The sequence below is a fragment of the Crocodylus siamensis genome, chromosome 5 (assembly GCF_052110815.1).
Source record: "Crocodylus siamensis isolate JL-2025a chromosome 5, ASM5211081v1, whole genome shotgun sequence".
Lineage (NCBI taxonomy): Eukaryota > Metazoa > Chordata > Crocodylia > Crocodylidae > Crocodylus > Crocodylus siamensis.
Genome location: NC_143399.1, coordinates 13,764,978 through 13,790,323, shown reverse-complemented (window position 1 = coordinate 13,790,323; position 25,346 = coordinate 13,764,978). Strand labels below are relative to the sequence as shown.

At 46.4% G+C, this 25,346-nt stretch overlaps 1 protein-coding gene across 7 annotated transcripts in view; it reads right to left on the bottom strand.

The window, feature by feature from the left end:
• Nucleotides 1–25,346, bottom strand: part of FGGY (FGGY carbohydrate kinase domain containing) — a 419,676-nt gene that overhangs the window by 8,012 nt on the left and 386,318 nt on the right. The window lies entirely within an intron of this gene.

Here is a 25,346-nt window from a genome sequence, read left to right as displayed (position 1 = left end):
ATAACAAGCTCCAGAAGCAAAGTCTGAAAGCAGGCACTTTGGAGCCCAGTTCTCACTTGAAGTCAATGAGATGTAGCCTCAAAAGTAGGTCACTCTCAGAAATAAAACTTATATCCCTGATTCTCAGATGCAGCTAGATCCCTAACAATCACTGAGCTCCCTGAACGATTTGGGCCTACATTTCTAGGATTCCTGGGTGCTTCTGGACATTTTGTGCTGTATCAAATGACTGAGGAACTGGGACAAATGGGATTTCTCAGCTGACTTATCTATGTGCTACTCACCCCAATAATCCCTGAGAAATGTTCTGAGTTTCAAGTGGTTGAATCTGAAACAGTTTTCATTTTAAATTTCATAGTAACAACAAAGCACAACCATCTATCATCTGGGGGACTATAGTACAGCGTCAGTGGTTGAAAATATTTGGCCTGTGTATATGTGAGCATGTAAGCCTACCAAAAGCCTCCGGGTTTACCATGGTTCAGTAACAATTACAGCAAGATAGCTACTTTGGAGAAGGCTCCTCATGTCAAATGCAAACCGAGAGATGCATTCACATGCAAACTCAGCACACTTTGTTTGTGACCGCTGCTGCTGGTTTGCAGTGTATTTAAACCAGCTTTTCCCTAGATGGGTTTTCCCAACCTGCTTCTGTTACCTAAAAAACAAAGTGTCTAACTGGAACTGACTGAGAAAGTAGGTAGAGCAACCTCACTGTAAGGATGCTGGATGCAAGTTGCTATGCAGTTAGCTAGTTTAAGTTCAGCTCAGCCCTGTATAAGAAGCAATGTTTCATAGTTTCACAGTTGGTCGGGTCGGAAGGGACCTGAGCAGATCATCTAGTCCGACCCCCTGCCATGGCAGGAAAGAGTACTGGGGTCAGATGACCCCAGCAAGATGTTCATCCAACCTCCTCTTAACGACCCCCAGGGTAGGAGCCAGCACCACTTCTCTTGGAAGTTGGTTCCAGACCCCAGCCACCCTGACCGTGAAGTCGCGCCTCCTGATATCTAGCCTAAACCTTCCCTCTGCCAGCTTGTGACCGTTTTTCCTGGTCACTCCTGGTGGTGCTCGGGGGAACAGGGACTCCCCCAATGCCTGCTGGTCCCCCCTGACTAGTTTATAACAGGCCACAAGATCCCCCCTCGGCCTTCTCTTGTGGAGGCTGAACAGGTTCAGGTCTCGTAGCCTGTCCTCATAGGGTCTGCCCTGCTGCCTCCCGTGATAGTGCGAGTGGCCTCCTCTGGACCCTCTCCATGCTGTCCACATCCCTCCTGAAGTGCGGCGCCCAGAACTGGACGCAGTACTCCAGCTGCGGCCTGACCAGCGCCGCATAGAGGGGGAGGATCACCTGCTTGGACCTGCTTGAGATGCATCTGTGGATGCATGACAAGGTGAGGTTGGCCTTCCTGACTGCATCCGCACACTGCCGGCCCATGTTCATCTTGGAGTCAATGATGACTCCAAGATCCTTTTCTGCCTCTGCCCTGACAAGAAGGGAGTTCCCCAGCCTGTAGGTATGGTGCTCGTTCTTCCTCCCCAGGTGCAGCACCTTGCACTTGTCAGTGTTGAATCCCATCCTGTTCTCATCCGCCTACCCCTGTAACCTGTGTAATCTGATTGCAGCCTATTCCTCCCTTCTAGCCCACTTCTCCACACATCTTAGTGTTGTCTGCGAATTTGAACAGGGTGCTTTTTACACACCTGTCCAAGTCACTGATGAAGATATTGAACAGTGCGGGCCTGAGGACCGAGCCCTGGGGGACCCCACTGCCCACATCCCTCCGGGGCGAATAAGACCCATCCACCACCACTCTCTGGGTGCGGCCCTCCGGCCAGCTGGTGACCCAAATTTCATACCTAGGCCCAAAGTGTGTAGGTGTCAACATCACAGCCCCCAGTTTCTTAATGAGAACAGGGAGAGAGACAGTGTCGAAGGCCTTCCGAAAGTCCAGAAAGACTACATCCACTGCTACCCCTGCGTCTACGGATTTGGTGACCTGGTCGTAGAAGGCCACCAGGTTGGTCTGACGGGACCTGCCACTAATGAACCTGTGTTGGTTGCCCCTCAGCATGATCTCCCCTGCTGGCCCCTCGCAGACATGTGTCAGAATAATTTTCTCAAAAAGCTTACCCAGGATCGAGGTAAGACTACCTGGCCTATAGATCCCCAGGTCCTCCTTCCTCCCTTTTTTGAAGATGGGAACCACATTGGCCCTCTTGCAGTCCTCTGGCACCACACCAGAGCACCACGAGTGATCGTAAAGTCATGCCAGGGGTCCCTCAATGTCCTCTGTGAATTCCCTCAGCACTCGGGGGTGGAGATCATCCAGACCTGCTGATTTGAAGACATCCAGTCCCTCCAGAAGTTCCCTGACTAGGTCCTCACTGACCCTGGGCCTGGGTGCACCTCTCCTGGGACCTATGGGGGTCCCGGTTGGGGCGGGGGCGAACCCAGTCCCTGCTCAGAAAAATGGAGGCAAAGAAATTGTTAAATAGGTTAGCTTTGCTGTCTGATGCAACAACCAGATTTCCTAGCATGTCCTGCAGAGGCCCCACGTTACCCGGTACCTTCTTTTTACCCCCGATATATTTAAAAAAGGACTTCTTGTCCTTGATCTGAGTCGCTAGCCCCAGCTAACATGTTTGTTAATTTACCTGAGCTTATTCCTCATATACAGCTCTGAGACAAGATTAATTTACACAATGGTGACAGGAGCCAAGTTAGAAGAAAGACCTACCTTTGTTAAAAACACCAACTGCTGGGGAAGCTGTACTGACATGCTAAAAAGACTGGGTAGTCTGATTTAATTCACTCAAGACAATATTTAATGCACAGCGGTTCAGCACTGGTCCTTCATATCATGGAAAACCCTCAGAATGGGGAGTTTCTATGAATGGATACATAAAGTTCTCACTGAAGCCAACAAGAAAACTCCATTAACTTCAGTGGGACGAAGCCTTGGCCTGTAATGTCTTGGTTCAGATCTACTGTAGCCATCTTAATTTCACATGAAAAAATGTAATAGCTGCCTTACTTAAAATAAACTCAAGTATAGGAAAAATCTTCACAATCAAATTAACTGTGAATTCTGTAGGGATAAGGAAAAGGCTTTGCCTTAAACCTTCAAATCATTATATCAAACATTTGATGATTTTTTTTTGCTAGTAATTCTTACCAATTGGGGAACCCCCTGCAGGTACCTTGATACCAATCAACGTATATATTAAAAGTATTTTTAGGTCTTTCATCACCCTATCATCTGGGTGCACTCCTTAGAGAAGCTCAGCAAGGGGAAGACTGCAATGCCTTTGTGTAGAAATATTTTAATATTGCCTTTGTAAGAATTTTAAACAAGCTGCTTTTTCCTATAGTGCATTATGTGTGTTTATAGGAGTCTAATGAACCAGTTTTGCTTGACAGTTCAGAAATCCAGACTCTACATTATATGTTTACAGGAGTCAAATGAACTTAACTACGTAACACAGCCCCAGATTACTCTCCGGTGGTATATGACTATGCAAAGAAAGCATTTGAGGGACCATATATGTTATTGCTGGTCTCCTTTTTTTTCTCCAGTTTGTTTGGGTTACAGGGGCAGATCTTGGCAGAACATTCAAAGCCTGAAATCTGGAACTCAATTCTTTGTGGTATGTGGACTCCAGCACGCCAAGATTCAAGTAACATGATGCATAACTATTACAGCTAGACAAAAATTTCACACCTAGGCCCAAAGTGTGTGATAATTTGGCATTTCAGTGGCTTCACAAACAGGCGGAAAATTTCACATAACCCTGTATTTTCCCCTTGTCTTGTTCCAAGAGGTGTGCGTTTGGAAGGTGAAGTCCTCAAGGCCTCACTTGCTCTGCTGCACATGTAAGATGAGACAAGGAGAGACAACATGGCAGTGATGGATGGCTCCATGAATAGGACTAGTAGCATAACAAGAGGTGGGTGAAAGGAGCACCTGTTCCAGGTATCAAGTTAGGAGGGGTGACAGAATCACCTCCCACCCCCACAGAGTCTGTACCCCAGCTGCACTCCCATGCCAGGTACTCCTAAACAGTCCCTGGGTGCCGCTGCTTTAAAAGCAATAGCTGGGGTGGGCAGCAGCTTAGCCAGGACTGCGTAAGACTTCCTGGCATGGATAACAGCGCTGTACCCCCAGCCTGCTCTTGAAGTATCCCCTTCTGCCCTCATATCTCATGTCCCCTACATCTGCTTTTGCAGCACAGGGTCCCCCACTCTCTGAACCTGTGCCCCCTGCAACTCACGGCCCCCCTGCTCTCAGAATCGTGTGCCCACCCCCTGCCCCCCAGATGCCAACTCTGCTTGTTACGCCACTGAGTAGGACACTTGTGCTGGATGTGCCCTCTGCTCTGCTACAGCCCGTCTGTGTAACCCGGGCCAAGGCACTGTGGCCCAATCCACAAGTGGATTTGTGTGTTGTGAGACTCAGCATCACCCCACCTGTCTTTTCAGCTAAAAAGGAGGGCCCACTTCTACTTCCCTAGCAACTTCTGGTGGGACTGGCAGTCTCAATCCCTCACACCTTCCTCAAAGAGCTTACAAAGCTATCCTTTGTTGGTAACACCACCAGCAGCCCTATATTTAATGGAAATGGCTATATATTTTTGGAAATGGCTATATATATTTAATGGAAATGGCTCGCTTCTGTTCTGAACTCAGTGCTCTCTGGGGCCCTGGCCATGCTGTGAGCATGCCTATTGCAGGAGATCTAGGCATGGAGACACCAGGCTGCCTACAGACGTGCTCTGATGCATCCTAATTAGAACGCATCAGTGTAGACGCGATTAATCGACACTGCTCTGGCGTGTCCTCAGCACCCTGTGTATTAAGCCCCCCCCATTTCAAAATCGCTCACTTTGATGCAGCCATGTAAGAGTCCGGCCCACAACCCTGTTGGGTCTCAGCCCCCTCTGTAAAGACAGATAACAGCATTTCCCTCCCTCAGGAAGGTGTAAATGCATTATGGATTCAGAGGAGCTCAGGGATTGTGGTGACAGGAACTATACAGGCACCTTAGAAGGATGAAAGGGAAACTCAGCTGCTGGCAAAGAGACCTGGACCAAGAAGTATCGTCTGCTTTGCTACCTTCCTGCTACAGTGGAATTCAGTCCTCAACGGTGCTTCGACACTTTACAGCGGGGGTCATCAACCTCTGGCCCGTGTGCCAGATTCAGCTCATGGAGCTGCGGCTGTTGGGTTTTGGCAGCAGTCCGGGGAATGTCTGGGCTGTGGCAGGGAGAAGTGGCCGTGGCAGGGGCTTCCTCTCTAGTATGGTGGGAAGTAATGGCAGTGGCAGCTGAGTCCTACTGCCAGCCTGTCTGCTGGCAAGAGCAGACCTACAAAAGGCACTGGGTGAGAGCAGAGGGCAAAGCAGACATTGCTGCTAGACTAGCCTATAGGCTTACCCTGGTGCAATGACTAGGTCCAGTATCAGATGTGCTTTACCCACCCGAGCAGTCTCACAGGGAACTTGCCCTTTCGCCAAACTGGTCCAGTAGATGGACACAGCCATAAGAGGAGCAGCAGTGGCAGTGCAGCTGCTCCGGCGGGTGACTGTTGTGCTGGCTGTGATATTAATTACTTATTCAGGAGACCAAATTTAGAATGGGAATGAGTGTCATTTATCATCGTCACACCATCTATCAGCCGGAAAGTATGTTTGGGTCTAAGGACTGGTCAGACTCTTACTATTTTAGGTTGTTTTGCTATTGATTTGAATCTGCAACTGCCCGAGTGGCCTGTGACTAACAATTAAGCAGTTTGCTTCCTGGGGCCTCCATAACTGGCACCTCACAGTGTCCAAAGCAGGTCAGATGCCAGGTCAACTGCTAAGCAGTGGTTTCAAGTTCACATGGGCTGTGGAAAAGGCCCAACAGTTTAGCTTCTGTTTTAGTTTGACAGATTGCTGGCACGGGGTATGATAGTTCAACGGCTTTTGGGCTGTGCCTCAGCAGTCCTTCCCTCTTCAATGGGGCGAGGGACTGGGGTTCAGCCATCCCCCCATGAGCCTGGGTAGACACAGCTCCACATACACATAGACATAGGAAATGTTTAGACTCATAGACGTGTCTGAGCTAGCTTTAAACTAGCTAGCTTAAGTGCTGAGTAAGCTGGCTGTACAACACAGCAGTCAGCCAAACTAGCGCGGGGTCTCAAGCAGCCTACCTGGAAGCCCTTGCTGCCAGTGTCCATACTGCTATTGGTACCCTGTTTAAAGCTGGTATGGGTATATCTTCACAAGCTACAAGCAAAACTCCATAGTGAAGTAACTGTTTCAGCCATCCTTGAAATGCAGCTACTTCTGGGGTGGAATGAAGCAATTGTTTAACCGCACACAGCAGCACTACAGAACAATTTCAGAGGTAGAGTCAAGAAGAATCACATCATCTCATTAAAACTGCAGGGGAATATATGCTAATACATCCTAGGCAAGTCTTACACTGTTTGGCAGCATGCTATAATGCAAAGGTCGCTGGCCAGGGACTCTGGAAAGCTGGAGTCGACTTCTAGGATACTGAGCCAGCGTGGACAAGTCATACTACCACTCTGCTTCGCTCAAACTCTGCACCTACCTTGTCTACTTGTAAGCTCTTTGCGGAAGGTTTGAGGGATTGAGACTGCTAGGTTCTTTACTGATACACAGGCGGAGGAGGAGGAGGAGGAGGTGGAGAAGGAGAAGAGGAGGAGGTGAGAGCAGCAGAAGTCTTCATGTGATGAGAGGGTATAAAAATTAAGAAATCAGAACCCCCTCCCACACTGTGGCCCTTAGCTATGGATTCAGTCCAAAATTTTGCTGAACAGAGCCATTTGCCTGAAGGTACAGGACTCAGATTTATTCAGTTGATTTCTGTCCACATCCATACTCAACCTGGACCTTTCCTCACCTTTAGATCAAACTTTTATTTACTATCTGGCAATTATTTCTTATTGCTGTTTTTCCCCTCCTGCATCTGTATTTGTTTTACGAGCTATGGCTAAGGCATCATTTAAACATGGGCGGCTGGATGGGGTTTTATCGATTCCTTCCATATGTTTGTTTGCGCTCTCATAAAACTTTTTGGATCTAGGTAATCTATATGCATCTCTTCATCCAGTCCAAGTACAATGTCTTCTGGGCAGGGTTCCTTGGGCATCCAGCTAGAATTCTGTCACAAAAGCAAGTCCTGATTTCATTTTGCTTTTCTGTTATTGCATCCGGAAAATGTGGTTATATGCTGAACGTGTCATTGTTCTCTAAGCACTCATACACGTCTCTCCAAACCTGGTTCTTAACCCCCTTTTCTTTCTGTATATTTTGCATCAGGGCTGTCCAACCGGGGGTTTACAAGGGGTTACACTGCGCGCCCCATGCTTCCACCCAGCCACTGCTCCCCACATTGATTTAGCTGCAGAAGAAGCCAGGTCATTAAGTTAACTCTTCCTCCAGCTTCCCTTTCCTTGTGCAGCGAGGTGAAGCCAACAGTGCTTGGGGAGCCCGTGGCCTGGGGTGCCCAAGAGGCGTGATGCAGTGGGCGAGCTGGTGGCTGGGGAGCTTGGGATGCAGCAGGGAGAGGGTCACTGGGTAGTGCAGGGGGTGGCCGTGGAGGCCCCGGTCCCACACTGGTGCAGCCCTGCTGGTATAGCCTGTGGGGTATTTGGCCCTTGGTTACCTAGGAACTGGACAGCCCTGTTTTACACTGTACCTCAACATCTGCCTAGAGGTTAACACGTGAAATTCCCACTTGAGGTCGTGATTGTGTTTATTTCATATTAGCACTTGCCAGAGAAATGCCAGAAAGCAAGCAAGGGCATCCAGAAACAAATCCCACATGCAGTCCAGATTGGGTGGTATTTGGGGTAATAAAATCCAGACTGGGTGGTATTTGGGGTATTACTTTGGATAGTCGGTCATAAAAAAAACCACACAGGCTTTTAATAAAGATTTCTCCTATTGTAAACAAGTGTGGAAAAGCAAGATTAGCAGACAAGGTTCTTTGGGTGAATCTGATACCTTTTATTAGACCAACTTAAATAGCTGGAAAACAATTTTTAAGCAAGCTTTCGGGTTCAAAACCCCTTCGTTAGGCTGAGGAAGTTTCAGCAGTTGGTGTGTGCTCTTGTTCTGAACCCGAAAGCTTGCTTAAAAATTGTTTTCCAACTATTTCAGTTGGTCTAATAAAAGATATTAGATTCACCCAAAGAAGCTTGTGTGCCGATGTCCTTAGACCAACACGGCTACAGCCTACACCCCTGAAAAGCAAGATTTAACTTTGAGAAGGCAGAACTTCATGAAACTACAGACAAAGCACCAAGTCGCAAACTTACTGATGTTTCACCTAGATGGAAAAAACAGTCATTCTCCATCACATGTAGGGAGCAGAGCTTCCCCAAGTAACGTATGTCGTTTTGGCAGGTGGTGGGGAGAGGCGTGTGGAGCCTGGACGAAATAGTCTGGTGACAGATAAACCAGGAAGGTAGGAACTGAACATCGAGAGGCACGATCTCCTTAAACTTGCCAAGGAAGATCAGTCCATCAACTCAGCAGCTCACTGAGTAGTATTAATTGCTAGAGACTTTTTTTTCAAGACAGGCGAGAGTAGATGCATTCTCCCCATCCTGTAAGAACTGCATTCTAGCTCCCACATGGAGCCCGTTCTCAAAACAGGGAAGGGAAAGTAATAGATATTTTGGAAACCTTGTGACTTGAGAATGCCCAGCAAAGCTTGAAGGCATGGACAAAACAATGAAGCTGCTGCAACAGGTACTCTGATGGTGCCAAGTGAGAATCCCTGCCTTTCACTAGTAAATAAAGAGACCTGCACCTGCAGATGCACGTTGACAAAGGTGATGGGCGATTACCCAGAGCACAGGGATCTCCTCCAAGAAAACAGCAGTGGCAGTCTTGCTGACACCTTGCCAAACTGCAGTGTTTTGCCCTGAGAGAATTGCTGAGCAAGAGAGCTGAGGAAAGGCGGCCTTTCTTCTGTTCACAAATGAGCATCAAATGGATTGTGACAAATACCCAAACCCATTTCATTCAGCCTGTGCTTCCCTCTTCATAAACTATCTGTTTGGACTGCTGTTTCTCATTTACTACTATTTACTACTCATTTACTATTTACTACTGCTCTCCTATTCAAAATGTGCTAGGTCTTTTTCAAATGCAGAAAAACACACATCCCTTCCCTGGAGAAAGTGGAATCTAAGGGCCTGGACATACCACATGTCCATCAGTGCAATTCACATTGGCTTTGCACGCCGGACTGGCAGCTGCTTGCAGCAGACTATATATATTACAGTACTTCATCACTAAGTGAAGAGGGGGCTTGTCATATCCTTTTGGCTTTGAGCAAACAGCTCCCCCCCGAGATGGAAACGGCCACATGACACCTAACACTGGGTATATCTACAGTGGTGTATTTTTACTACAGATTTTTCCCAGGCAGTTGTACCTCAGACCTGAGGAAGTTACACTTGAAGAACTTACACTGTTTGTCTGCTTCTTGTTTCTATCACTACACACGTGGTTTCCAGTGGCATAAACGTGTTTTGTGCCTCAAGCTTCAGTCCGTGATTTAGCAAAACTTAAGTTTAAGCATCTTAATAGTCCTACTGACCTAAGACCATGCTTACATGCTCAGCTGGCTCAGTGACTCACCCCGCAAGCAGATGAAACAGATACTTGCTTGGTTGCATGCCGGGCTGTTTTCCCATGCATCGTTTCAACCGCAAAGTCAGTTCTCCGCAAACCAGCACACTCGTCTTCTCTGCCCCGGGTCAATCTCAGGGTCCTTAACTCCTCTCCCTGCTGATATTTTGCTCTGTTTCTCAACATAACCGAGCAGCTCCCTCAAAAGCAGGTTACTGAAGGCCAGGCTGGGACTTAGAGCCACCTGCGGCAAGAGGCAGCGTGTTGCATGGTTGAAGCAGCTCAAGAGGGAGGCAGAACCGAGAAGGCCAAAGTCCCCCGTGTGGTTTCTCTGCCACTTGAAGGAGGGACTAGAGCATGCTAGCTTCCGCCTGGGATGGGGAGGTTTGATAGTGTACCAGCATGGCTGTGTGATTGGAAAGGTTGGGTTGAAGCCAAGGCTGAGTCCACCGTGTTGGGCCTTCTAGGCCATCAAGCTGGGGCCCCTGCATTCGCAGGCAATGATTTACATGAAGAGTCCCCAAATGTCACTTCAAGCCCTCCCACACAGCTAACAGAAGTGGCCCTGTAACATGCTACATGCAAAAGATGGGGGAAGGAGGGCACATGCCAATGCCCTGCCACTGCAATGGCAGAGAAGAAATTGGTCGGTATTTGCTCAAAGGACCCAGGAGGAGGACCATGCCTTATGCTACAGAGGTCAAGGCAAAAACCCCACAGTCCATGCCAGTTCCTTCCTCACCCTAGAACTGGCAAACAGTATGACCCTGAACAGGAAAGCAAGACCCTCTAGTCAGGAACCTCTCGGTTTTTTAAGTTCTAGCAAAAGCATCATCATATCCCAGTAAAAATCCCCAGTTTTACCTCTGACCAATGTCTCAGTATTTCAGAGGATGGCAAGTCCACCTCCTGTACCTCTTTCCATTCATAAAAGGAAAAAAAAATTTCCTGGTTCCTACCAGCAGAAATCCTGAAGCATGGGATTGCAAGAGAGTTTCCTTTATACCAAAGGTGGGCAAAATGCAGCCTGCCAGGCCATTCTATCCAGCCTGCAGGGTCCCTAACATTTTTAGAAAATTAATATTTATTTGTCCCTAGCTGCCTATCATGCGGCCCTCGATGGCTTGCCAAAACTCAGTAAGAGGCCCTCCTCCCGAAATAATTGCCTGCCCCTGCTCTATACCCTGACAAGGGGATTGCAAATATGTATCATATGCTGACATTTAAGCCAAGAACTCCCTCCTCTCCTGTTATTTCCATCTCTTTCATAACCTCATCAAGTTCAATCTCAACATGATTTCAGTTCTTTGCCCCCACTGCTTGGCTGGGAAGACCGCTTTAAAGCTCTTCTGATGGTAAGGAAATTTTTCCTCTGCAATCGAATCCCCCATCCTGTCACTCACCCGCGCAGGGACAGAACTCAGTGGCTCTGCAGAGCCCGCTTCCATGCCTGTATAACGTGTGTAGGCAGCGGAGGTGTGTAAGCAGGCATCTCCTATGTCTGCACCAGCTGGACTGTGATTTTTGCCTTCAGTTAGGTTTTCACAGACTTAGTGGAAAAAGGGAGTCCTCCAGGAGGGATTTCATAGATTTCATAGACATCAGGGCTGGAAGGGACCTCGGGAGATCATCGCGTCCAGCCCCCTGCCCAAAGGGCAGGAAGTCAGCTGGGGTCATAGGATCCCAGCAAGATAAGCATCCAATTTACTCTTGAAGGTGTTCAATGTAGGTGCTTGAACCACCTCCGATGGCAGGCCGTTCCAGACCTTGGGGGCTCGGACAGTAAAGAAATTCTTCCTTATGTCCAGCCAGAAACAGTCTTGCAGGAGTTTGTGACCATTCGACCTTGTCATCCCTTGGGGCGCTCTGGTGAACAAACGTTCCCCCAGATCCTGGTGGTCACCCCTGAAAAACTTATAGGTGGCCATCAGATCACCCCTGAGCCTACACTTTTCCAGGCTAAAGGGTCCCGTGGCTCTCAGTCTGTCATCGTAAGATCTGTTTTCCTGACCTCTGATCATGCGCGTGGCTCTTCTCTGGACTCTCTCAAGCTTCTCCACATCCTTTTTGAATTGTGGAGCCCAAAACTGGACGCAGTACTCCAGCTGCGGCCTCACCAAGGCCGAGTACAAGGGGAGAATGACGTCCCGGGATTTGCTCGAGAAGCATCTATGGATGCAAGCCAGCGTTTTGGTCGCTTTACTAACCACAGCATCGCATTGGAGGCTCATGTTCATCTTGTGGTCAGTGATGACCCCCCAAGTCTCTTTCTTCTGTAGTGCTATCCAACGTAGCACTGCCCAGCCTATAAGGGTGCTGCAGGTTTTTCCTCCCAACGTGGAGAACCTTGCATTTTTCAGTGTTAAACACCATCAGGTTCTCGTCTGCCCATTTGCTGAGCTTGTCCCGGTCAGCCTGTATCACCCGCCTGTCTTCTGGCGTGGATGCTTTGCCCCAAAGTTTGGTGTCATTGCACACCATTGTAGCAAGTGGAATAACACAGAAAGAGCACTCCATGAACAAGAGACTGGCATGGGGAGGAAAAAAACAACAGGTAAGAAGGATGAAGCCAAGTATTTCATTCAAGCTAGTGCTGGCAGTGCAGCTCTGACACAGTAATGCTCCATCTACATGTTACACTTGAGACATGATTAACCAGTTATTCACATCTTGAGTTGCGACCCAGCCACATGTCCAATCAATTAATGGTGTGATAAAACAAGGCATAAGCCACAAAGTTATTCCAGCAAAAATGTGTAATAACTTTGTGGCTTTTCCTTTTGCCATTAATTGAATATGTGGCTGCAGGGGTGATCATCCACTGCCACGGCTTTAAGTCCCACAGCAGATAGGGTTCCCAGCCGCAGCAGTATCCAAAGCACTGCCGCGACTGTGAGTCTTGCAGCTGATGGGCTTTCCAGCTGTGGCAGTGCACGGGATACTCCCACAGATTTGAGCCCCATCAGCTGCAGGCTCCTAGCAGTGGAGGTTTGCTACTTGCTGGAGAAGGGGGAGCCCAGGATTGCGATCTCAAGCTCCTCCTGCATCAGCAATAAGGCATGATTGGATCTGATGCTGAATCCCATCAGCACATCTGCAATGCATGTGTGCCATGGCAGAAAGTACTCTTGCGTGGATCACACATCCGATCCTATCACGCCTTACCTGAATATCTGGAGGGATGCTAAGAGTTAGGTAGGCGCTGGAGGGCATCTCCCTTTCTTAGACATTTTCACTGAGAAGCGCTGCTATGTTCCTTAGGAGACACCCTTATTGTCACTGTTATTCTTTCCCCAGCCTCATCTCCTACCCACGCTCCCTTTGCTAACCACTGTAACTCTGGGGCCCTGAAAGGCTACAGGTTTCAAATGTGCCTTTTCTTTCTAAATGTGGCTTCTGTGAAATTTCTGAATTTCACCCATCTATTTCCCTGCTCGGTTCATCGATTCATTGTTTATGAGACAAGTTCCCCATCCTGCTGGCAGATTCTTTCCACAACAAGGGGAAGGCTCTAGATACATTCAGAAACATGGCATGGAGAGCTGTGTAGGTGCAGCACTAGTAGGAGAAGGCATCTCACGCGTGCGAAGGACTGTTGAATTGAATTCAGCCATTCTGAAATAAGAATACATTTTACAGGAACTCCTTATGGGCCGGTGCTCTTTCAAAATGTGAACTTGTTCAGGTCTGCTCTTTGTTACTCTAAATGTGGGCTTCTATTGCTTGGAGAGGCTCAGCAAAGGGGAAATACAGCATTATAACTCCTCTCCCTTTATACATGAGTATCTCCTGCCCCTTTACAGTGTCTTTTTGTCCCTCGATCATACTTTATTCTGCAATGTGGCAAGGCGATTTTTCTAAACCTTTTCTGAAACTTTCCTGGAAGAAGATAGGCCCCCCTTGCCCACAATGTCAGAGACTCCCGCCCCCATTATTTTAGCAGTCAATCACACTTGACATTTCTGTATGAAACAGAAATGACGACAATTTATCACCACCTGTCCCAAAGCCACAAAAGAGGCTTTGATTGCAGCAATACATAACCTTTCACACTAGCAACCCTAAGCATGGCCCACCATCTTCCCAGTAGGAATTTTAAAAGATACCAGAGACATCTTCACAAGATGATGAAGATTGGATTTGTTTTAATTTTGGCAAATGGGAAAAGAACAGATTTTGTAACTGGCTGTGTCCAAAACAATAGGCAGTTCTGTCTGAAAACAGACGAGTCAGAATTAAAAGTGCAGTTAGCATGCAAGTGATTCATCAGGGGTGGCAGGGTTTGGCTGGCTCGATGCCCGAGATCTAATATAGCACCATCCTACCTCTGGGGTTATCAAAGTTCAGACCCGGCAGAGGAGAGAACAGTAGTGGAGACTCTTGGTTTAGGCTGGATTGATTTGTTCTTTTAAAAAAATAGTCTGTTATCTCTGAGCAGAGGGAAATAAACTCTTGTTTCTCCCACAGGGGCCATTCCCCCACTGAAACGCCCTGCTATTTTCCTTTCCCCTTTTTATAAGGTCCTTTGCTATTCCCTACAACTTCCTGTTTTGCTGAGCGTGCATAATTAGCTGCACCTGGTTGCTCTCATCTCCACGCTGGCAGCTAGAGCATTCCCCATGGCGGGGAGTCTGTGCTTTCCTTCCCTTGAGAGAGGAATTTTAACCCAGTCCTGGTGAGCCACGAGGAGGGTAAAACTTTTCCCAGAGCACTTCTTGAGCCCTAGGGACTGAACCAGAAGACCTCAATTCCTGGGTTCTGTTCCAATGCTAGGTTGTTTTAGACAAATCACTCGAGCTTTGTGGCCCCTCCAGTTCCCCCAGGTACAAAATGGGAAATGTACCTCACTAGCAGGTATCAGTGGGAAACCTACACTTCGGGCTACCCTAAGGATGTTTGTTACCCACCGACAGGGAATATGGAAACACCTGCATGCAAACAAAGAGCTGTCCTGGAAAGGGACTAGTCTGGATTGGCACCTGCATTAAAAGGCCCAGAGGTCAAGATCCATTGACCTCAGTTCAAATGACTGCATCACAAGCTCACTACTTTTTATTTATCAGGATGGCTGAGGTTTTCCCAGGATACCCTGATCACGTATGCCCAGCCTCAGCTGAAGAAACTCGCTTCCTGTTTTATGCAATAACTGATTCTTAGAGCTACTCCAGCTTACCCCACCAAGGACAGGACCTGGTCTGTTCTTTGAAAGAACAAAGCTGACCAAGGGAAGATCAAGTAGCTCAAGAACTTGGAAATGGATCATAGCGCCTGCAGGTCACCACTCAAAATCTGGACTGGATCAGTAATGCCTTTAAGCTTATTCAACAGCCTTTGCAAAATTAGTTTGTTGGTTCCAGATGAATTGCTGATGGATGGGGGCTTCTCAACGTAAAACCCACCATCATCCTTTACTTGTTACTAAGTCTTGGTTGGCAGATTTACAAGACAAACTAAAAAATAAGGAGTTAACTTACACCTCTTTCTAAACCCACCTCCCAAGTTAAGTATAAAGGAAGCTGGGCTTGGAGATGTGGCCCTAAATAGGAATGAAGTTTGCACTTCTATTAGAGACTTCTAGACTGTGGCAGAGTCAGGGCCATGTAGGGGATATTTCACTACAGCTGTACATGTTGCTCCTAGTTTATGGATAAGCAAAGGAATTTAGGTCCCAATTCTGCAAGGGCTTACATGTGTGATTTACTTACTCCCAGGAACAACTACCTTGCCATTTCCAGGTCTATTCATATGTAAAAATGAAGTGTGTGCATATAAACCACCCAGATCATGGTCTTAATCTTCACTGAATTTACTTTTTGAAGAAAAAAAAATAAAATGAACCTTGGAATCATGATCTAATGTGCTAAAATATAAACAGAGATTTTTTTTAAAACATCCATACTGTTTACAGCAGTCCATGAATCTGACACATTGAAGCTGTGCTAACACTTAGTGCTTAATAAAGTGCTAACATATTTAAAGTTTACAATCCTCTCCTTAGTGCTTATTTGCCATTTCAAAACTAACTAATTACACAAATACTATTCTAGCTCAAAATCCCAGATTTGTTTGGCTTTCCCAATAGCAGCAATTTTGAACTGTGGAAATTGCTTAATCCAGCAAATCTGAAAAATAGCTCGGTTTACTTCAAAGGTATTCCTGAGGCTGTGGGAAGAGTGGAATGGGGGACGGGGTGTGAAATTAAAAACATTTCTCTTTGGGGTAAAAATCCCCTTATCTAGAATTCTTCCAAAGATATTTTTCTGTTATTCTAGTCCTTGTTTCCCAGTCTTGAGAAAGTTTTATTTGATTTATATGACAGCTTAGTTAGATTAATGATAGTGTATTTGAAACTAAACAGTTACCTCCTGTATCTTTTCACTGGTAAGTGAAAAACGTGGGCAGTGGGAGAACCATCCCGGCTACACGCACAAAAAAAATACACCTAAAAATCAACTGGGACCTTAGCAACATGTGAATCTTAATGCAGTCAATCATTTAATGTTAGAAGTAATGCAGGCCCTTCTAGATTTAGTCCTTAAAAACAAATACAATTTAGCCGTGCAAAAGAAAGCATGCAGAAGTCTTATTATCCCAATGTATGTTTTACATTTCTTCCATTTGGTTGCTGGGCTCTCTGGAACTACTTTTGGATGCAAAGGTTCAGTGTTTCTCCATATATCTGCAGAGACAACAATGTTAGGGCACCTATACACATGCAGTGAAGCTGCTCCAATGCACTGTAATTACAGTGCGTCAGAGCAGACTCGATTAATCAAGTCTGCTGGAGCATGGTAATTACTGTGCTTTTGCAGACTCCAGAGTCATGTGTATCAGCATCCCTGTGCTGAAAAATGGCAGCAGGGGTGCTTCAACTAAAGCTTGTTGGATGAGCTTTAGGTAAAGCTCCCCTGCTGCCATTTTCGGCCCAGGGACACTGATACATGTGATGCTCCAAGCACTTTAATTACAGCCACCCTAATAAAAGTGCCCCACTTCCCTCCGCCCCTGGAGCATGTGTATAAACGCCCTACTAATCCCTGTGTGGTCATTTTCAGGGGTCACCTCCAAAAGTCCTCAAATTGAGTTTTGATGGCTCAATACTTTGGAAAACCAGGACCCCAAGCTTTTAATCATGAGAATATGTATGGAACTCGATGCCTACCTTTAAGTCCCCATGTCTGAAAACACTGACCTGCACTGACTCCTGGGAAATTGCCAATGGAGCCGGCAGGTGGGTAAAATGTGCTCATTTTGTTTCAAAGTTAAAGTTCCCACCCAAATGTTTCCTAGAGCAGCCAGAGTAATGCATGTTCTGCAAGGGTTTCACTGTTACTCTGCGGTTTATTTCATTGTAAATAAGTCTCGACGCCTTTACAAGTTTGCCCATCCAGCCACTGCTGACTCTACTGCTCCAGCTGCTCCTCCTCCCTCCCCTGGCCTCTGCTTCATCGCCCCCATCCCAGGAGTGAGGTGGGGCCACGCGGCACTGCACCACACAGCCTGCAGTGCCTGTGCAGTGCGGTGGCATGCGGAGCCTGCAGAGAGCTGAAGGGCAGGCAGGAGAAGGAAGCCTAAGGGGCCGAGGCCCCTGCTAGTGATTGCCCACAGTGTATGGCCCCTGCTAGTGCTGCCTTTGGGGCATGTGGCCTCCAGCTGTTTTGAAGTTGGACAGCCCTGGGATACAGTTTTAAAATGTGTAGAAAGAATGAGAAAGACATTTTCCAAATATATGGAACTACTTTGTCAGTTCAACTAATTGCTCCTTACATGACCTGGCAAGCACAATAACGAAAACCATTCACCATGAAGCACTCTGAATTTTATTACCTTAATTAAACTGCACAACCGGCCTGTGGAGGACATAAATGTTATTAGGTCTATTTTACAAAGCAGTAGGGTGAAGAACAAGAAACGCTGAATGACTTGCTCCAAGTCAAAATATAGCCAGCGGCAGAGCCAGGAGTGGAACCTGAGAGCTCCTGCTCCCCGAGCACCTCTGATCTAGTTATGCAGCATATATCATTTTCTGATTGGCAAAAGCCTTCCTCAGTTAATGGGACGCACACGGGCAAATATAACATATCCTAGTCTACGGAAAGCTCCCACTTCCCTGAAGACTTCAGTGGTTGCCTTTTTTGGTTGTTCCTCAAAGCCAGTTCAGCTCTGATTGTGGGGGCATCCGTGTAGCCTTGTGGACTCTGAATATTTCAGAGGTACAACTTTGTCCACCTTCCTAATCATAAGGAAGGGAGACATTCATCCGCAGAGGCAGCTCAAAGGCTTCTAACAAGGACACAGTTAAAAAGCATGCAGAAATCTTTCCTTCAACTCCTAAATCCTACTGCATTGTTCTCATGCAACTCTAGCCCCTGGCCACTTGAAGGTATAATCCGTAACATCCTTTTCCGCTTGTTGAAGCCACAAGCAAAATGATGGCAAATGCTACAAATGTAGGTGAGCCTGAGAAAGCTGGAAAAGCCTGGAATGAAAAAAAAAAAAAAGGAGGCAGGAACATTCAAAAGCAGCCGCATAAAACGTGCATGTGAAATACATCCCTTGTCATTAACCACTAGAGGGAACACGAGTCATGTTGCATAATTAAGAGAAGGTTGCTCTTGGCAGTGAGCCTGGAGGGGCTATCCCTCCCTAATGAAGCTGGAAGGTTTTCTCTGTCTGCTTTTCAGCTGGGATCAGGCCTTTCTGACCTTACGCAGTGCTGCACAATCACTTTTTTGGGTCCCTAATGCCTCTGACTACAGCACTTAATGGGATTTGGATCCTTTCGGTTCTTCACACAACTTCATATTTGCCATGGGCACTTATGCCCAAAGACCAACCGAAATGCCTGGGGAAAACACCACCGGTTTTTGTGGGTTTTTTGGAGGGGTGGGTGGAGCTGGTGACTAAGAAAAGAAAGGCAAATATAAGAAGGTTGAAACTTTCTGCTCGTATAGTGCTGGTTTGTTACAGTCCTTCGCTAAAGCACAGGGGATGGGCCACCATGCTTACTCAGCCCCGGAGGTTACGGCTCCAGCTGCGCAGGGAACTGGGGAGGCTGCTTGCCCAATCCCCCCCACCCCACGAGTAAGTAGGCACCGAAGGATAAGAGAGGAGCAGGGAACTGGAGGAGCCTGAGCTCCACACCCACACTTGTTGACCAGAGTAGCTGGCCAAATGCCACTCCACGGGAAGAGCTGAAGTCACGCGCTCCTCCCTTACAGCAACTGGGAAAGAGGGGAGGAACCGTGAAACTGTGCCTCAGCTTCGTCTCTAGCCCACTCTCGCCGTGATACAGAGATGCACTGCCCCTTCCGGGGATCAAGCTGTGAAGTTTGCAATGAGCCGCCCCATTCCCCCAATATACAGCTTCTGCTGTTGCTTCTGCATTTGCACATTTTAGGTGACCCCCCTGTGAAGCAGCTGGGGAGGAAGGAAAGGGTGGGTGGGAGGGCAAGAAGCAAAAGGCCTTTCCCAGATCAGTCTCTCGGCTCAGAACGGGGATCTCCTTGGTGGCGTGGCTGTGATTGAGTCACGGAGCACAGATTTTTTCCCTCCTTGCAAAAACAACAAATAAATAATAGCTACAGCCTTTAAACACGAGTCTCAAATTAAATGGAGGGCTGAGCGGTGCATTCAGCAACTGTAAGCAGGAATCCGCTCAAATTAGAGCCGACTCAGCCTAAAGAGTATCAGATGTTTTCTGGCCTTAGAAGGCCTGAGACATAAACTATGTGTATAAGAGAAAGAGAAGTCAAATGACTCATGACAGAGTTTGTTTTAATATAAATTACTTTTTTTCTGGCTCCTTGCTTTGAAAGACTGGCTACTTCCAGAGCTCTAACAGCTACCCAAGGCAGCTGGCTTCATTAGTCTGCGCCCTTCATTTTGCTTATAAAATGTTGGCATCTACAAACTTGAATTCATATGGCTAACACCGATCCGTTTACTTTAGCACTGTGATCAATGCCACCATAAATCTCTTCCCGTCCCTGTAATGAGACTGCCAAGAGCACTGGCAGTGCCCAATCAATGCAGGGCGAATGCTCCACAATAAAAATGTCACATCACAAGAGCGCAGGTTATGAAGGCTGACCAAGTGGAGAGGCCTGCAGATTAGCCCTAGATTGTTCATGTGAAGGGTTGCACTAAAGGGTCTCAGTCTGAACCTTTTCCCTACTCAGGCATTTAGCTTGAGCACCTGGAGATGGACTAGGGGTGGAGAAAATCAGAAAAGGAAGAGTGAGGAAAAGTACAGTAGGAAAGGGAACACAAACAGAGGGAAAAGAGGTGGAGTAGGATCAAATGAGGTGAAAAAAATAACAGAGAAAGGAAAAATGAGGCAGAAGAAAGCAGGGAGACAGTCTGAACAACAGAAAACAACTACTAAGAAGAAGTATAGTAGAGAAAAGCAACCAGATGCCACTTGGCAGGCAGAATGATATGCAAAAAGAGCAAAGGGAAATTCTCTTGTCCCCATCTTCTCCCTTCTCATGTTTCTTTTGTGCTCTTTGCATATCTGCTCTCTCTTTCTCTTCAGAGATGAATGGGATATGCCTGTCCAAAAAGCCCCAAATCCTCGATGGTTGGCTTCTTACAGCAAAAGTGTTGGCTGCTCAAATATTTCCAAGTATACACAGACAATAAAGCGGAGCAGGAACTATACAAGAGCAAAGTGCACCTTTTCTCCCTCTTGTTTTAGTGCAGTACGAGAACCATCCCTTAGGTGGGACTATTGCAAAATTAAACAGACGGCCTTAACACTGTACCAGCAAATAATGAATAATGTGCATCTATACACAAAGCTTTTATAACAAATACTCAAAGAAAGTGAGAACAGCTCATCCCCCAAAGACTTCATTTATTACCAGAGCTTCAAACAAGTTTGCATCTTTAAGGCAATTATTCATCTCTTTCACCTAAGCTAAGTGCCAGCTCCCAAACTCCAGGCTAACACACGTCTAATTCATCACCTACAAGATGTTGGAGCATAGCTTTCGCCCAGTCCAGAGACACAGGATTCACCATCTAATCTTTAAAAATGTAATAGAGATAAGCTATGACATACCAGTACAGAGGAAGCAAGCTGGCAGACAAGCTTGGCAAAAACCCCAAGCATTAGCAAGTAAAATAAGAGCAAATGATTCTGACATGGGTTAGCAGAGTCCAGCAGTGACTTATTGTGCGCACTGCCCAAGCTTAACATAGCAGGGACCTTCTCACAGTGAAGGGCAGCGATTAGCCACTGCTGTCCTACCTATTCCCTCCTCTCCCATGAATGCGTTCTGGAGAGCGGATGGAGAATCACTGGGTTGGGTGAGGGCAAGGTAAGAGTGATAGACATTGCTCCCCTCCTTCCCTACATCACAGTCCAGAGAGATTCTCCCCAGAAAAGTGCATCATTTGGGACTGTTGTTTTTACCAAGTGGCTGTGCTTGGGGTTGGCTGAGAACAGCCCCTAGCTGCACATCCCCAAAGGAACCATATTGCCAGGAAGGTGAGGATTCAGCCCCTCACCCCCAGCTTATCTGGTGGTAGAGAAAAGGAGACCCCATGCACCCTTTGACAGGAGGATGGTGTGGGTCTCCTTATTAAACTGTCTTCTCTGAGCTTTCATCACCCAAAGCCTGTCTAGGGATGATTTGCACATCGTTCAGGATAACTGGAGTAGAATGAAGCTTGGAATATCATAGGAGGTGTTCAACATCTAGGGGCAAGGAGAGGCCCCAGATAGGCTAAGACGTATTTATATATTGAAGGCTATCATGTAAGCAAGAAATGTAGCCCATGCCAGCATTACGTCATTCTGTACCTTTATTTTAAGATTACCTTTATTATTTTCAGTTGAAATGCTGGTAAAAGTTGTCAAGCCACCTCACATTCTCCCCCTGTCCACCAAGCAGCCCAGAACAAGCTTCTCTGCCCACTTCTCTTCTCAGTCCTCAATCCTGGAGGGGTACCCCTGGGAAGAAGGTGGCAGCAAAGTCTCTGCCCCCGGATATCCTTGGTCTGTTGTTGACATTTTTACTGAGACTTCCCATCAGGGTGCTGATTACCGCAGAGCTAATTATCATAGAGATGCTTGAACAAATGAATTAGAACTACCAAGCTAAATCATGCAGACCCACTCTGCGTGCCAGTGCCCTGCTTCTGAAATCAAACTGTGCATTGTAATGCCCAGAGTAGCCAATGTAGCACAGTCCTGAAAACTCAGGGCAGGGCAGGACACGGAAGTTTTTGTGGTTAGTACCGAGCTGTGTCTAACAGTTTAACAGTTGGGTACTGAGGAGTCCATGAAAGACACGAACTAGAGAAATAGATGGGAGAGAATACATTCAGTTCTGAGGACGAGGAGAACCAATATAATAACAGTCAACTGGCTTTTAAAAGATGGTAATGGTTGAAGAATTTGGACTCTATTCATTTGGAACCATGATTAAGAAGAGAATAAGGAGGAAAAAAACAGAGCTCCCTCCCTTCATTAGCCACAGAAGGGACTTTGAACTGTCCAGATTTTGCCCTGAATGGAGTCTTGTTAGAACCAGATCGTCTGGCAAGACTACATTCATTTTAAGGAAGCAAAATGTTCTTGCCACTTCTGCAAGAAAAGCTGTACATGCACAGCAGCAAATTTAATAAGACCCAGGGTGGTAAAAGCATGTCCTGGTGATTCAAACCACTGGTGTCAAATCCCCAGACGAAGTAATCATAATGTCCTTTGAAAAATTCATTTTAAAAAACCCCAGGCATTTCAGACAGCTAGTGCTGTGCCTCTAGATGCCTGTGCTTCCTTACAGAACAGGCTGATCCCCTGCACTGACATAGCAAGAGTTCACATCCCAGATGGAAAGTTAACCTCACAATGTGGCTGGATTGAGTTTCCAATTCTCTAGTGCACAGCTTGAAGGTTGTTCTGCTCAGCTGTGGAGGAGGTGAGGGCAGGGAGATATTGGCCTAGTCTGACATCCTACACATCACTTATACAAGAGACACACTGGAAAGGCCATCACTGGCTACTAACAGCCATACAAAAATCTATCAGACCATCTCTGAAATATTTTTTCTCAAAAAATGTTACCATCACATGCTTCTCCCCTTCCCAGTGCCCTAAACAAAGAGTGGATGTCTATGGTCCAAATGACTTCTGTGAGAGTTAGGCCTATGCATCTATGGAGAGAATTTGACCCTAAAATAGAGAGGAAATGGATAACATTGTTAATAAGATCTCTCTTGCTTATAAAGACATTTTTATGGTTTCTTTACAAATACATGGACAGAAAGCCATGCCATGGGTTGTAAAAGTAGACAACACAAAGTAGTTGTATTATCACACAGTTTATTGTAAGAGCGGCCCTTGAATCATAATCTGTTTGGGAAACCCAATATATTCCAGAAGATGATTTTCTTGACTGATTCACACACTTCATTTAAAACCAATACCTCTCTTTCTATTACAGAGTGAACCAAACTGCCTACAAGCCACTATGGAGCAGTGGCAAATTCTCTTTCATTTGCAACCGTTCATATTGCCTGTTTGATATACTTTTCCTACTACAAAATAGACCATTTGGTCTAGCTGATTACAATCTAGCTGCACGTTACACATCTGAATATGACCACATCTGGTCATCCATGCCTTGGGTTGTTATGAAGAGATCCAGCAACGGAGCCAAGGATTTGCTACCCAGTACATCTCCTCCTGCTTCCCACCTCTTAGACCTGCTGACAGATAAAAGGGACTCCGCTGTCTTTATGGGAGTCTCACTGGCCTCAGGTTCTTCCAACACAAGCTCTGTGCTATGCCACTGTGTCAGCTGAGACGAGGTTACTTCAAGTTAAAAAGTGTGAGATCACTGTCTCTTGCTGGGATCACTAAAGTAGATGTCAAAGCTCCTGGGAAAAGAGGAACTACTCCTTCAATGGGACTACAACTACGTACGAACGATGCAGAGCTTGAGTGAAGAAGGTCACTAGGATCTTTCAATCAATGTAATTTGGCATTGCTCTAATGACGTCAAAGGAGCTACACTGATTTATTTCTGCAGAAGATCTGGCCCTCTCTGTCTGGCTACATTATTACATGAAAATACACAAAGTGAAAGGATTTCTATTGTCATTTTAGAATTGCTAAGGGGCTTTACTGCCTTTTCAATCCATCCTCATAAATGTAGGCAATAAGTAATAAAATCTTTATCACTGCTCTCAGACAAAATTAATAAACAGATAAGTCAGGCTGATTTCCCAACAAACAGTAATACGTACCCTTTCACTGACATCTAAACAGAACGTAATGTTTCATTTAATTTTATTAGTGGAGTATTTCGTAAATCATCTACTCTAAAGACAATAGTATGGCCACATTTTTAAATGTTCCTGTGACTGTAGGGAATTCTGGGCCAAACATTTAGCTCAAATAAATCAGCATAGTTTCACTGCACTCAATGGAGTTGCATCGTTTTTTGCCAGCTGAGGATCTGGCCTTCTTTATCTATTAAATTGCTATGGAGAAAAAAACTCTCATCTGGATGACATTTAAAATGTAGCATCCTAGGCTACTGGATAGCCAGAGTAATAAAGAAAAGAGGATACCTTTGTATCTTGTTACCTATCATGTCCACAGCTTATTTCTGCAAGCCAATGGCAGGAGCTATACCAGGGGTAGGCTGGATGTGGCCCACCAGGCCATTCTATCTGGCCCGTGGGGCCCCTAAACATTTAGAAAATTGATATTTATCTGCCCCTCGCTGCCTGTCATGCGGCCCTCAATGGCTTGCCAAAACTCAGTAAGTGGCCCTCCGCCCAAAATAATTGCCCACCCCTGAGCTATACTAATCCTCATCATTTCTAGATGCGTCATCCACAAGGGAACTGTGGGAGAGATCTTCAGCTGTTGAGTGGATCACAGCCCTGGTGTAAACTGGCAATGCTTCACTGAAGACATGAAAGCTATGTGGATTTACATCAGCTGAGAGTCGGGCACTATTATTATGGACCAGATACTGTGTCTCTTTAAAGTGATATGAGTTACAGCTGGGGTGTTCAACTTATAGCCTGAGGGATGGACCTAGCTTGCACAGCTGTGTCATCTGGTCCATGGGCCTTGTAGAGATTGGGAATTTGGGGATGATAAGTGGAGGCAGGGCTCGCCATTGAGATCTGGGCCACAGAGCCCCCAGATGCCATGTGGTGGGGGGCAAGTAATGGCTGCATTAATCCCCATTGCTGATCACCCAATTGCCACCACTACCAGCCCTGCCATTACTGCCATGTCCACATCTGACCCAAGGAACAAGGTGATTTTGACACCCCTGACCTACTTCGATATTGGCTTGCACACATGTTTTTACTTGCAATACTTTCTAGTGAAATAACATAACTACAAAACAAGTAATGTTACAATGAACAAAACACTACAGTACAGCAGGTACTGATCTGATAATATATCAAACACAGCAGGTTATCACATCAGATACTGTAATCTGCTGAGGAAATTCAGTGGGGTTACGGTTCTTTGACAGCTTTCTTTCAATTCCCAGCAGTAACACGGAGGCCAGGAGGACGAGATGTCATCTGGTCCATGGGCCTTGTAGAGAAAGTCTACAAAATGATAAGTGCCTCTCTTCATTAGACAATGAGCACTGGGACTCTGGAAGGATCGTTATATCAGTGTATTTCAGGAGCAGGGCAATG